Here is a 13573-nt window from a genome sequence, read left to right on the forward strand (position 1 = left end):
AAAGTTATGAGTAAATATTTGCAGATCTGTACGCGGGTTGGCTTTGGTAAAAGTGCGTATGTACGCCAGTTTGGTTCATCGCAGTAGCGTCTACATTATGAGATATGATCTGTTTATTGTTGCAGAGTTCTGTTGTCTGTTCTGTGTTCTGGTGACTATGTTGTTGACAGGGTTTCAGTGTTTCAGTATTGGGTGATTTAGAGATTGATGATGCAGGTGTAGATTGTATTGCAATGGTGATTGTTTTATGGATCCAGTATGAAAATGTATGAAACTTGGTCCCTGGATGATCGTAGGCCGGTGCCTACATACTGGTAAACATATTGGCCAGTACAAGAGCCAGGGGGTTGTAGCTCCCTTCCAGGAGCAACTGGAAAACGAGTGAAGGTTAGAGCCTTCAGTAGGCCGGCGCCTACGTACTAGTAAATGGATTAGCTAGTACAAGAGCTAAGAGGGTTGTAGCCCTCTGCAGGTTGCAGCCTACGTGCTGGTAAAGGACTGCACCAGTACATTGTAATAGAAGTTTCTTATTAAAAGAAGATAGAAATAAATTGCAGCAGGTGGTTTTCACCCACATTGGGTTTCCACCTTATATCATGGTGTTCATGTGTGATCTTTATGTGTGATGATATGTTCTGTTTACTACCCCTGTTGACTGTTCATACGATTAATAATGTTCTGATGCACTCATTGAAGATCAACTAACAAAATCATAAGTTTACTGGATATACGCTAGTTGCATTAAACACAGTCGCGTATATATGCGGGTATCCTTAACTAAAGTAGCGTATATGAATCTGAGTATAAAAATGAAAAAGTTTTATTGAGTTGATAATACTGATTCACCCCCCCCCCCCCCCCCCCCCCTCTCAGTATTATTTCCAACAATTGGTATCAGAGCAGGTCCTTTAGAAGAAGCTTGATCGCTTGAAGGAAAGATCCATCAGAATGGCTAATCTAGAAAGAGAGGCACACATCAAGCCACCAATCTTTGACGGGAACAACTTTATCCACTGGAAGATAAGAACCACGGCATATCTACAATCGTTTGGAGCAGAAGTTTGGGGAATCGTGGAAGGAGGATACAAATACCCATCAGCAATTCCTACAGATACAGTAGAGAGAAAGCAATATGAGCTCAATGCCAAAGCTGTTACTGTCTTATTGGGAAGTTTGACACAATCATAATTTATGAAGGTCATGCATTTCAAATCAGCTAAGGGAATATGGGACAAAATCATTCTAAGCTACGAAGGAGATGAACAGGTAAAAAGAGCAAAGCTTCAAACTCTTAGAATCCGGTATGAAAATATTAAGATGCATAGTAATGAAAGCATAGCTAATTACTTCCTGCGTATAGATGAGATTGTAAATTGTATGAGGAATTTGGGTGAAGAATTTAAGAAAGTTGTCTTAGTTGAAAAGGTTTTGAGATCCCTATCTGCTAAATTTGATTCCAAAGTGTCTGCCATAGAAGAAAAGGAGAATCTGCAGAAAATCACCATGTCACAACTTCACGGAATCTTAACTGCTTTTGAGATGAGAAAAGAGGGACCATCAGAAGCCACATTCGAAGCATCAGGATACATGTCAAAAGAAGAAGATGAGGTAAACTTTGTCAAGAATCTTGAACAGGGAACTAGACGGTTCGAAGGTAAGCTACCTTTCAAATGCTTTTCATGTGGTAGAGTTGGTCACTACGCTGCTAGATGCCCCCATAACAAAGGAAAGATGGTTGAAGAAGGTAATAGAAGCTATTATACCCATGTTAAAAGTAATGACTCATTCAATGGTAGTGAAGACATTAGAAGTCTCATGGCATATGAAAAGAAGGATGCAGAAACTGAAGAAGTTACCAAATTAAACGAACAATTGGAGTCAGTAACCAGGGTAAGGGAGAAATTGCAGGATATAGTAAAAGATCAGAGCATAACAATTCAGAGACTTGAATCAAAGATCCTCTCTCTAAAAGAAGATCTTGAAAAATCAAAGAAGCAGAACAGAGAAGCTCTTGAAGAACAAGAACATGAAGTGATCAAATTAAAGCAGCAAGTGGAAGAAGGAAGAAAAGCTGAAGAAGACCTAAGGAAACAGTATCTGGAAAAGGAAGAACAACATCAGGTTGAGGTAAATATCTTAAAAGGTAAATTAGAAGAAAAGGATAAATTGTTGCGATTTCAAGATAGTACTAAGATTTTGGATGACATTCTTGGTAGTCAAAGATCCCCTATTATCAAAACTGGTCTTGGCTTTTATGAATCTGTTGAAGGTGAATCTAGCTCACAAGGTGAGGCAAGAAACTCTAATGAGAAATCTGAAATGCTCAACAATCCCATCAGCAACCAAGGAAAGAAATTCCTCAAAGAAAATCTTTTGCTCCTAACTGTGGAAGTAATAGATGATTATTTCCTCCGATGAATAATGTTGAATGTTATGTATGTCATAATCGTGGACATGTTGCAGCCAGATGCAGAAATAGAATGGTTCAAGACCATCACACAGAAAGATCATCACGTTCCAGGTACTTCAAGGGATATTGTTTTTCTTGCAATATGTTTGGTCACAAAGCTGTTGATTGCTACAGAAGGAATATGAAACATGTAAGATGTTATGCATGTAACAAGCTTGGACACATAGCAAAGGAATGCAGAAGAATATTTTGGACACCATACCAAAAGGAGAAAACTTCATCACAGTTGAAGATATGGAGGAAAAAGGAAGTACAGCCAGAAAAAGGTGGCATAGCAGAGTACACAGACATGATAGACTCAGAAGAAGCTGAAAATGTGGAACCTCTATGTTCTAAATCTCATACGCCTGTTTCATGAAGACAAGTCGCGTATATACGCGAGTTAGACGCTGCACAGTTGCGTATATGATGTTCTGAAGAAAAGCAGCAGTACAGAAGTCTGATATGGTTCAGTCAGTGTTTGATGATGGCATGGCACAGGCTCAGGGGGAGCATATACTTAAATAAATGCATTGTTGGCATTTTGATGAGAAGTCTTTGGTGATGATGCTTATGTAGCTAAATAATACATCTTGCTACTTATTGTTGGTTGGTCAGAAGAATGGTATTGCAGGTTACAGGTCTGGATGCTAATGACGGATGCTCATAGTACAGATCATATGGTGTATGATAGTTGCTGATAACTATCACGGGTGTGTTTAGGTCCTTGGTCTTTGTGAGTCATATGATGTATTGTGTTACCCCACTATGCATGGGATGAATGATGTAATTTGAGTCATGTATATCCCCACTTGGTTGGGTGGATGAGTCAAAATGGTGTATTCCCACTTGATTGGGAGACTGATGTATGTATAGAGTCATGTTATGCTTTTGCAGACCTTGCATGTGCTCAGGGGGAGCATGGACGGATTGGAACATCTTGGCATGTACAAAGGGGGAGCTCAATCAGAGATTTCAGCAAGTACTCAGGGGGAGTATGGACAACAGATGGAGATCAAAGAAGAGAATATCTTGGTCCGCCCTTTGCCCTTGATGTCAAAGGGGGAGAGTGACTTGGTATGGTTGTTGCCATCAAGTCCAAAGGGGGAGATTGTTGGCATTATGATTCAAGTGTTGTCCTTGATGGCAACTCACTCAGAGGTATGATACAAGTGTTGTCCTTGATGGCAACTTAGATCATAGTGCAGTAGGTCAAGAGAGAGGTATACGCAGGTTGACTGTGATGAAAGTGCGTATACACACGGGTTAGTGGAGCAAAAGGCGCGTACACGTACACACGCAGGTTCATAGAAGGAAAGGCGCGTACATGTCGGAAACCATGGTTTTGGTCCGTGGTATTTGGTCCATGGTATTTTGGTATTGGTCCGAAGTGTCGACCCCTGGTATTGGGTCCAAGGTATTGGTTCTACATGGTTTTGGACCATGGTATTGAAATAAGCCTAAACCTATATAAGGAGAATATCATTAGGCCAAGATGTGAAGTCTGCAAGTGATGAAGATCTGATGAAGTGTGAGATCCAGATGCTGGTTATGGGTTGGTGATCCCTTGATTGATCTGAAACAAGGATGCACTCATGTGGAGGAGGATGAACGATGGATCGAGATCTTAAGGCTTGGAATGTTTATCATTATATGGTTTGATTATGGATAGACTAGATCTATTGACGCATGTTTTATTGTATGAAGTTATGATCTGGGTATGACTGATGTCAAGAACAGTTACAAAGTTATGAGTAAATATTTGCAGATCTATACGTGGGTTGGCTTTGGTAAAAGCACGTATGTACACCGGTTTGGCTCATTGTAGTAGCGTATACATTATGAGATATGATCTGGTTATTGTTGCAGAGTTCTGTTGTCTGTTCTGTGTTCTGGTGACTGTGTTGTTGACAGGGTTTCAGTGTTTCAGTATTGGGTGATTTAGAGATTGATGATGCAGGTGTAGATTGTATTGCAATGGTGATTGTTTTATGGATCCAGTATGAAAATGTATGAAACGTGGTCCCTGGATGATCGTAGGCCGGCGCCTACATATTGGTAAACATATTGGCCAGTACAAGAGCCAGAGGGTTGTAGCTCCCTTCCAGGAGCAGCTGGAAAACGAGTGAAGGTTGGAGCCTTCAGTAGGCTGGCGCCTACGTAATAGTAAATGGATCAGCTAGTACAAGAGCTAAGAGGGTTGTAGCCCTCTGCAGGTTGCAGCCTGTGTGCTGGTAAAGGACTGCACCAGTACATTGTAATAGAAGTTTCTTATTAAAGGAAGATAGAAACAAATTGCAGCAGGTGGTTTTCACCCACATTGGGTTTCCACCTTATATCATGGTGTTCATGTGTGCTCTTTATGTGTGATGATCTATTCTGTTTACTACACCTGTTGACTATTCATATGATTAATAATGTTCTGATGCACTCATTGAAGATCAACTAACATAATCATAAGTTTACTGGATATACGCTAGTCGCATTAAACATAGCCGTGTATATACGCGGGTATCCTTAACTGAAGTAGCGTATATGAATCTGAGTATAAAAATGAAAAAGTTCTATTGAGTTGATAATACTGATTCACCCCCCCCCCCCTAGTATTATTTCCAACACAAGTGTGGTTCATCTTCAGGACATGATGGAATATATGGACATGGATGTGGTTCGTCCAAAGAAAGATCATGATATGGACCTCATGCCCAAAGGCCAAGAGGTCACTCCACTGGCTTCATTAGATTTGGTAGTAGAGAAAGTCCCAAGTGATCAAGGAGACACTGAAATCCTTGAAGACAATTCGGAAGAACATGTGCACAACATATCTTTTGACGAGTCACAACACAGAGTTGTGTAGTCGTGCAGAGTGCCCACTTTCGATGACCATGTATCTCCTGTGAATTTTCAAGAATGAGTTATTATGTCCGATGTGCGTAGACATCGGCTACATTGGCCGATGCTACAAACGCATATGGCAAAGCCACCAGATCAAGTGTGAGATTATTGATAGTTGAGAATGAGCACAGGGCTAAGGACTTGCAAGAGGCCAAGCATGGAGAAGAGCAAGCTGCAATATCCACAAGAGCAGAGTTGAAGAAAGCAATACTTGATGAAGTACCATCTCTCGAGGTAATCACGTGGAAGATGTACTTCAGGTTCGTCACCATGCATAAGTCAGTTGTCCATCTTAACAGTTGGCAGCAACACTATGCTAGGAGAACACGCATCTTGATAGACATACACACTGTTGTCGATCACATGAAAATATGGACAATGAGGTACAACGAATCCCCATTGTACTTTCGAAAGATGATGAAGCCAAAGGCAGTGGAGTTGAAGACACGCATCCGGATTCAGACCAATAACTATGAGGAACTCCCACAACTCATCACCAACTTACATGCTTCACATGCACGAGTGTTCAAGAGCATGAATTTCATTGTGCACACACATGTGATCCCATCTATTGGCACTCTCACCGAGGTGAAGGTAAAGAACCAAGTTCGACTAGAGTTGGACATGTAATTCAAGTAGTTGATGCACATAGCCACCATCACAAACTTGCAGATGAGCACAAACACTATGCACCAGTATGTCGCTAGTCCTGCTGCACTCAAGATCATGATGCACATGCTATCTGATGAGTTGGAAAGAGGTTCCAAATCAGTATACCTGGATGTAACGGAGGCAAGAGTTCTCTTTCAAAAGGATGTCACCACGGAGTACGTGGAAACCATAACAGACTACAAAGCTTGGCATCAACTCGCCACCATCGATCACCAAGAGGATTTTGATGAGTTAGTCTTCCCACAACTGTCCAAGTCTCAGTGATGTCTTGCATGGCTTACTCAAGCCCATTTTTGTCTCAAATGGGTACATGTGTAGATTGTATTGTAAACATGTTGTAAAGTGAAAGACCAAGTGTCAATAGTAGATTGTAAACAATCATGTGTAAGTTGAAGAGTCATGAGGGTATTTGAAGAGTCACAAAGGGAAATGTCAAGGGTTACCCCACCCTTTGTTATATATAGAACCTCATAACTCATTGTAGTGGCTTTTGGGAGCCAAGATTTTGATAGGTATAACTTAGAGAAAGCTTGGAGTGTATTGTAACGAGCATTGGCTTCTCCACAGTGCAGAGCTAGTACATCTCTTTGGAGGAGCAGGCAGTAGTGACTATAATGTTCCACTTTTGGGTCTAGTGGTTGTCATGGTTGTATGTATGATTGGATCTTTCACTCTTTTAATATAATAGAGCCAACACGTTTCATGCATATACTATTATTGTAGTTCGGTTATCTTAGTTACTCTAACGATGTATGTAGTTGCAATTTACGCATGTATGTATGGACTATTCTGTATGTGTTTTTATGAATCTTATTGAAGCATGTTGTTGATATAACCCATCACTTTGGATCGTCGATTATCCTACTTTCTATCTCGTGATGTTTTTTAGCTCGTGTGTTCCCTTTCAAGCTGTGCATTCTCATAGGCTTCTAAGGGGAGCACTCTTCTTCCCTTCTATGTGTTAGAGCCTTTCATGCACCTTCCCTAACTTGCTGCAAGGTCACACCCTTGCTTCCAACATGCACATCTTACTTACCTCTGCACGCAACCGCAGTTAAGGCGATACTATACTTCCCACAATTGGGACTCCTACTCCAAATGGACTGAGGTCTAATTGTGACTTCTTACCAGGGAGATCCCCTAACATGTTGGCGGGTCCAACACCGTCAACAGGTTAGAGACTTGGTGGTTGAGAGGAAGCATGATTTACCTCTTGTTGTTGCTTCAAATCGCACCAGTAGAACAAGTGTTGTAGGGGAGATAGAAAGCATCCTACAGACAACCTCTGGGTTGATTGTAGACCAGTGCATAAGACATATTAAGTAGAGGAGTGCATGGAAGATTATGAGTGGGGTTTCTTGTGTACTCCAATTTTCACGTAATGAATATAAGAGGGGCTTGGTTCAATAGGCATTCATTAAGGTAAACTCAAGCTAATAGATGGATCCCAATGCAAGGGGTATATTGGGGCAATCTCAAAGAGAAATGGCCTCTTATTCTAATGTCTGACACATAGCAATGAGACATCTTAAAACTAAAGTTGTAGAAAGGGTGGAGAGGAGGAAAGGAAGGAGGGAAATAGATGCATACGGTTGTAACAAACAAAATCCTAAGTAGCAATGCTCCAACAGAAATATGGAATTCGATGTATAGGGTTGTAAACAACACATAATCCTAATCAAAGATTTTCCAATAGAAATATGGAAGAGGGAGGAGGTGGAGTGATAGAAATAGCAGGATGCAAAAGAAGGTTTCAGGACCAATATAATATGGGTATCATTATCTGCCAACAGCATAAGTAAATCTGAGCTAACCTAGGTACTGCAGGTTAATCAAATACACCAGTAAATCTGTAATTTCTACAGGTACTGTATGCTAGTGAATAACACAAGTAAATCTGGATTATGCTACAACATAAGTAAATCCATGCTCATACAGGTACTGTAGGTTAATCCAATAACACAAGTAAATCTATAGTTACTACAGGTACTGTAGGCTATTGAATAACACAAGTAAATCTATAATACACATAGGTGTTGTTCTCTATTTAACAACCAAGATAAATCCATGAATCAGAGAGAAACCAACAGCTCATTACACCATTTCAGAGGAGGAAAAACATATTATGAAATGAGATTACAGATGGGAAAACATACTGCACATTGATCATGCTTGGAATCACCAGGGGGTGTCATCAATCCAATATGAGTCCAACATACCAGTCCTTAACATCTGACACAACATCAGTGAAGCCCCATAAAAAAAAATTGAACCAAAATGGTATCTTAGAATTCAGACCCTACAGGTGAAAAATTCTGGAACCAGCCAACTCTTGTTAAAATGTTGCTTCCCCCTTTTTATGAGAAGAGGGGGAGATGGAATTATTGTTTACAAAATATATGAGCCAAAGCTCTAGTTGTCTCCTAGACTAGCTGTCTCGTCCCATGTAAGGCGTTGTTGCCTAAAATGATTACAATTGGGGTTCGATCCCTTCTTGGAAATAAACATAAATTAATGAACAGAGAAAGAAAATGGAAAGAGGAAGGAGCAGGTGTCCCTTTTTTGTCCCTGTGAAGGTCTCTGGTCAAGCCACATCTTAGCCATGATGCGCTCCCCCTACTGCTCGGCTATTTTCTGTCAATTCTGCCTTTACTGCGTGAACGAATGGTTCTATGGAATATGGAGTGGGTCACTGCAAATTCTTGTCGCGAAGTAGGAATGGAGTGCGTCTAGGCACTTCTTTTTCATGTATTGGAGTGGAGCTCCATGCCAAGCCATTAAGTCTTGTTGAGCCTCCCCATACTGGTTCACCGCCACACCATGCTTTATTCAATGCTCCAGCTGCCGACCCATATGCCTTTACTACCTTGTACAGTGCTCTAGGATCCTTGTTGTAATCAGGGCCTTTACCCTTACAAACACTGAAGAATGGCAGGTTTCAAAGTTCCTTATCCCCCTTGAGTTTATCCCCTTATACTGTTGTTCTCTTCACCTGACTAGGGGTTGTGACCAGGGGAATTCTAAGACCCTTTAGACATGTGTCTGCAGGTTTCTTTCCTTTGTTATTGGGAATCTTGCATCCAGGAGATATCCCACGACTGCCTTTGATAACACCTAGTGATACCTGTGATCGCTGATTTGCGGGATTGGGTCCACTGACTATATCGCAATCGTAATATAGGAGAGGGAGGGACCTTATGCATTTTTACATCACAGGCTGATAGCCCAGATGCGAAGTCCTCATGAGATATTTCAAATAAAATATCGCATCCGAGAGGATTCCCCACATATCACAATCGCAAGCCTGGAGACTTTAGTGTAGGAGCGCTTTAGCTTGTGTGATCGTCGATCTGCGGGGGGTGATGCCATCACTACCACATGTCATCCTATGAGTGGTGACATGTGTCACCTGAAAATGCCCCCGTAAGACCCCTGAAAATGCTGAATCTGAGTGACACGTGTCCTCCATACTTGCGGCATCATCTTTCGTACTGCAACGTGGAGGAGAGAGAAAGGGTCCACCTGGCCTTAGTTTTTCCATGCATTTCCTTTGTTAATCCTTTTCGACCTCCCTCAGCGCTTTGACACTCTATCAAAAATTGATGATATCACAAGGTTTTTAAAGTTAGAACCCTGCCACCATGCTGATCGCCGATTTGTGGGTATGCGGGTTTTACTACAGGATCACAGTGCTGCGAGACTGTGAGATATAGCCGATATGCAGGTTGTGGGACTGCGATATAGATGATATGTGGGATTTACTATGCCTGGGGGGTCCTCCAATGTGCTCTTCTCTGTCATTTCAAGGCAACAGAACCCCCATCTTCAAATTGCTCTAAGTTCTGATCTAGAAGTCCACTTTTAGACTTCTATATATCATTGGAAAGCTTATCACGAGAACTATGCAGTGGAGAGGGTCTGACTTGACTTTGATAACTTCAATGGCTTAGGAAATGGCTTCAAAATTGACTTATTTCTTGCACTCTAAGCAATTGATAACTTTACAAAGTAGTGCGTGACAACATTGGCTCCAACTGGGGACAGTGCCTTACTGGCAAGGTGCTAAGAACATGTAAACCAGTATCCTTCACCATTGGGCATGGAGTCAGAAATATATGAACTTTGTAACCAGAAAAATCTCCATGGGACTTTCCTTATCAATCTAAAAATGTAGAAATAAAAATTCTAACAATTGAAAAAGAATTCTCAGCTGGTGAGCTTATTTATGTACATTCCTACTTATGCACCAGAGCTTAATTCACCTAGGTGAGTTCAAACCTCCAATGGAGCTAGGCTAGCATGTGGGTGCTAGACCTAGTGCCTTCATGCTATTGAAAAATAAAAAATAAAACAAGCATGCACCATGAAAAATCTTCAAACAAGGAACCTGATACATGTTACTGAAACAACCTTTGCCATTGGCTTAAAAATATGCTCATGTACTTAGCCACAGGGTCATAGAATTCACAAGGAAATCTTGCAGCTGCCTCTTTTTCATGAGAAGTCTGCTGACTAGTATCCTCTTGGCCAGGGTAGCCACAAACACTATCCAGCTCCTCAACTTTAACTTTTTCAAGAAAATCTTGTTGTTGATCTTTCGCTACCCATTCTTCGAAGGGCCAACCCTCTTGGAAATCTGCAATAGATTCTTCATTGTTTGAACTGTAAGAGTCATATATTTGAGAATCTGTTGAGAATTCTTGGCAGGAATCTTTCTGCAGTAGGCAACAACAGATTCCGCGTGGTCTTTCAGCTTTGGGCTCTTCTTGAGAAACTTGATGTTGGGAGATTTGTCCCCACTTGCAAGTAAACAACTCCTTCTGAACATCCACAACCATGTCATCTTCCTCAGAATAATATGAATCATAAGTCAGAGGAGTTTCTTGATCTTGTTCTCCAAGTGAAGGGTGTGCATTGCAAAATTGGAGCCTCTTTATTAACCTCTTGGTAGGCCTTCTCTCCTTGTGCAGCTTCCCATGACTGGGGTTGTGGCTCTACAACACTTGACTCTTCACCAGAGTTGTGTTCATCATAGGAAGGAGGATTGAATCAGACCCCTGAGGGCTTGTTGGCAGCTTGATGATATTTCCTTCTTTTCTTTCTTGCTCATTTGGTGATGCTTCTTGATGCAGATAGATGTTTTCTTGGAGTGGAGCTCCACAAAAATCTTCAACAGGCTGTTTGACCTCAGGAAAATATTCATCATTAAATTGCATGCAAAAATATTCAAATAGAGTATTTGGTGGGTAAAAGATTTTGAAATATTAATAGAATGTTGTATGAAAAAATTTCAAGGAAGATATGTTTCCACGAGGTATTGTTTTAAACCAAACTCTAGCATCCTCTTCTAAAGACAACTTGAACACTTCATTTCTACATCTTTAAGATAAATATCTTGTTGCTCCAAGCATTCATAAAAATATTTGAGGTGCTGGTCAAGCCTTCTCTCTTTGTTACCACTAAATCTAGGAAAATAGGCATTCCACACATGAAATGTAGGGATATGATTGGGATAACCAACAATAGAATAGAAATCCAGTGGGGCAAATTGGTTGGCCAGGATGCATGAAGGACCATCTTGAAAAATTCCCTATATGATTGATTTCAGCTTCAAAAGTAGGGAGAGTTTTGGGCTGCTATAGCATCTGAGTGAGTATGGGGTTGCTTGAAATCCAGGATGATCAAATAGAGATATGGACAGTGGAGTCATCATGATGTTTACCATAAAATTGACAGTGGAGTCGCCAAGGGGAGAGATATTCAACCCACACTTTCCCTTCTCACCTAAAAAGGGAAATGTAAGAAAATTTCATACCCATGGAAAAATATTCTAATTCATTCCCCGATAACGATGCCAAAAAGATGTAGTTTCTTCAAATCGTACTTGTAGCACAAGTGTTGCAGGGGAGATAGAAAGCCTCCTACAGACAACCTCTGGGTTGATTGTAGACCAGTGCCTAGGACATATTAAGTAGAAGAGTGCATGGAAGATTATGAGTGGGGTTTCTTGTGCACTCCAATTGTCACATAATGAAAATAAGAGGGGCTTGGTTCAATAGGCATTCATTAAGGTAAACACAGGCTAATAGATGGATCCCAATGCGGGGGGAATATTGGGGAAATCTCAAAGAGAAATGGCCTCTTCTTCTGGTGTCCGACACATAACAATGAGACAGCTTAAAACTGAAGTTGTAGAAAGGGTGGAGAGGAGAAAAGGAAGGAGGGAAATAGATGCATAGATATGTAACAAACAGAATCCTAAGCAGCAATGTTCCAGAAGAAATATGGAATTCGATGTATAGGGTTGTAAACAACACAAAATCCTAAGTAAATATTTTCCAATAGAAATGTGGAAGAGGGAGGAGGTGGAGTGATAAAACAAATGAGGTGCAAAAGAAGGTTTCAAGCCCAATATAATATGGGTATCATTGTCTGCCAACAACATAAGTAAATCTGAGCTAACACAAGTACTGCAGGTTAATCAAATACACTAGTAAATCTATAATTTCTACTGGTACTGTATGCTAGTGAATAACACAAGTAAATCTGGATTATGATACAACATAACTAAATTCGTGCTCATACAGGTACTGCATGTTAATCCAATAACATAAGTAAATATGTAGTTACTATAGGTACTGTAGACTTTTGAATAACACAAGTAAATTTGTAATACACACAGGTGTTGTTCTCTATTTAACAACCAAGATAAATCCATGAATCAAAGAGAAACCAACAACTTATTACTCCATTTCAAAGGAGGAAAAACATATTATGAAATGAGATTATGGAAGGGAAAACATACTGCACATTGATCATGCTTGGATTCACTAGGGAGTGTCATCAATCCAATATGGTCCAACATACCAGTCCTTAACATCTGGCACAACATCAGTGAAGCCCCCATAAAAAACAAATTGAAACTAAATGACATCTCAAAATTCAGACCCTGCGGGTGAAAAAATCTAGAACCAACCAACCCTTGTTAAAATGTTGCTTCCCCCTTTTTATGAGAAGAGGGGGAGTTGGAATTACAATTTACAAAATATCTGAGCCAAAGCTCCACCTGTCTACTAGACTAGATGTCTCAGCCCATGTAAGGCGTTGTTGCCCAAAACGATCACAATTGGGATTCGATCCCTTCTTGGAAATAAACAGAAATTAATGAACAGAGAAAGAAAATGGAAAGAGGAAGGAGCAGGTGTCTCCTTGCTGTCCCTGTGAAGGTCTCTGGTCAAGCCACACCTCAGCCATGATGCGCTCCCCCTGCTGCTCGGTTGTTTTCTATCAATTATGCCTTTACTGCGTGAATGACTAGTTCTGTGGAATAGGGAGTGGGTCGTTGCAAATGCCTGTCACAAAGTAGGAATGGATTGCGTCAAGGTAGTCCTTTGCCATGTCTTGGAGTGGAGCTCCATGCTGAGCCATTAAATCTTGCTGATCCTCCCCATACTGGTTCACCATTGCACCATGCTTTATTCAATTCTCTAGCTTCCGACCCATACGCCTTTACTGCCCTGTATTGTGCTCTAGGGATCTTGCTGTAATCAGGGCCTT

The sequence above is a fragment of the Pinus tabuliformis genome, chromosome X (assembly GCF_031772625.1).
Source record: "Pinus tabuliformis cultivar Carrire ecotype Pingquan chromosome X, CPIR1, whole genome shotgun sequence".
NCBI classification, from domain to species: Eukaryota; Viridiplantae; Streptophyta; class Pinopsida; order Pinales; family Pinaceae; genus Pinus; species Pinus tabuliformis.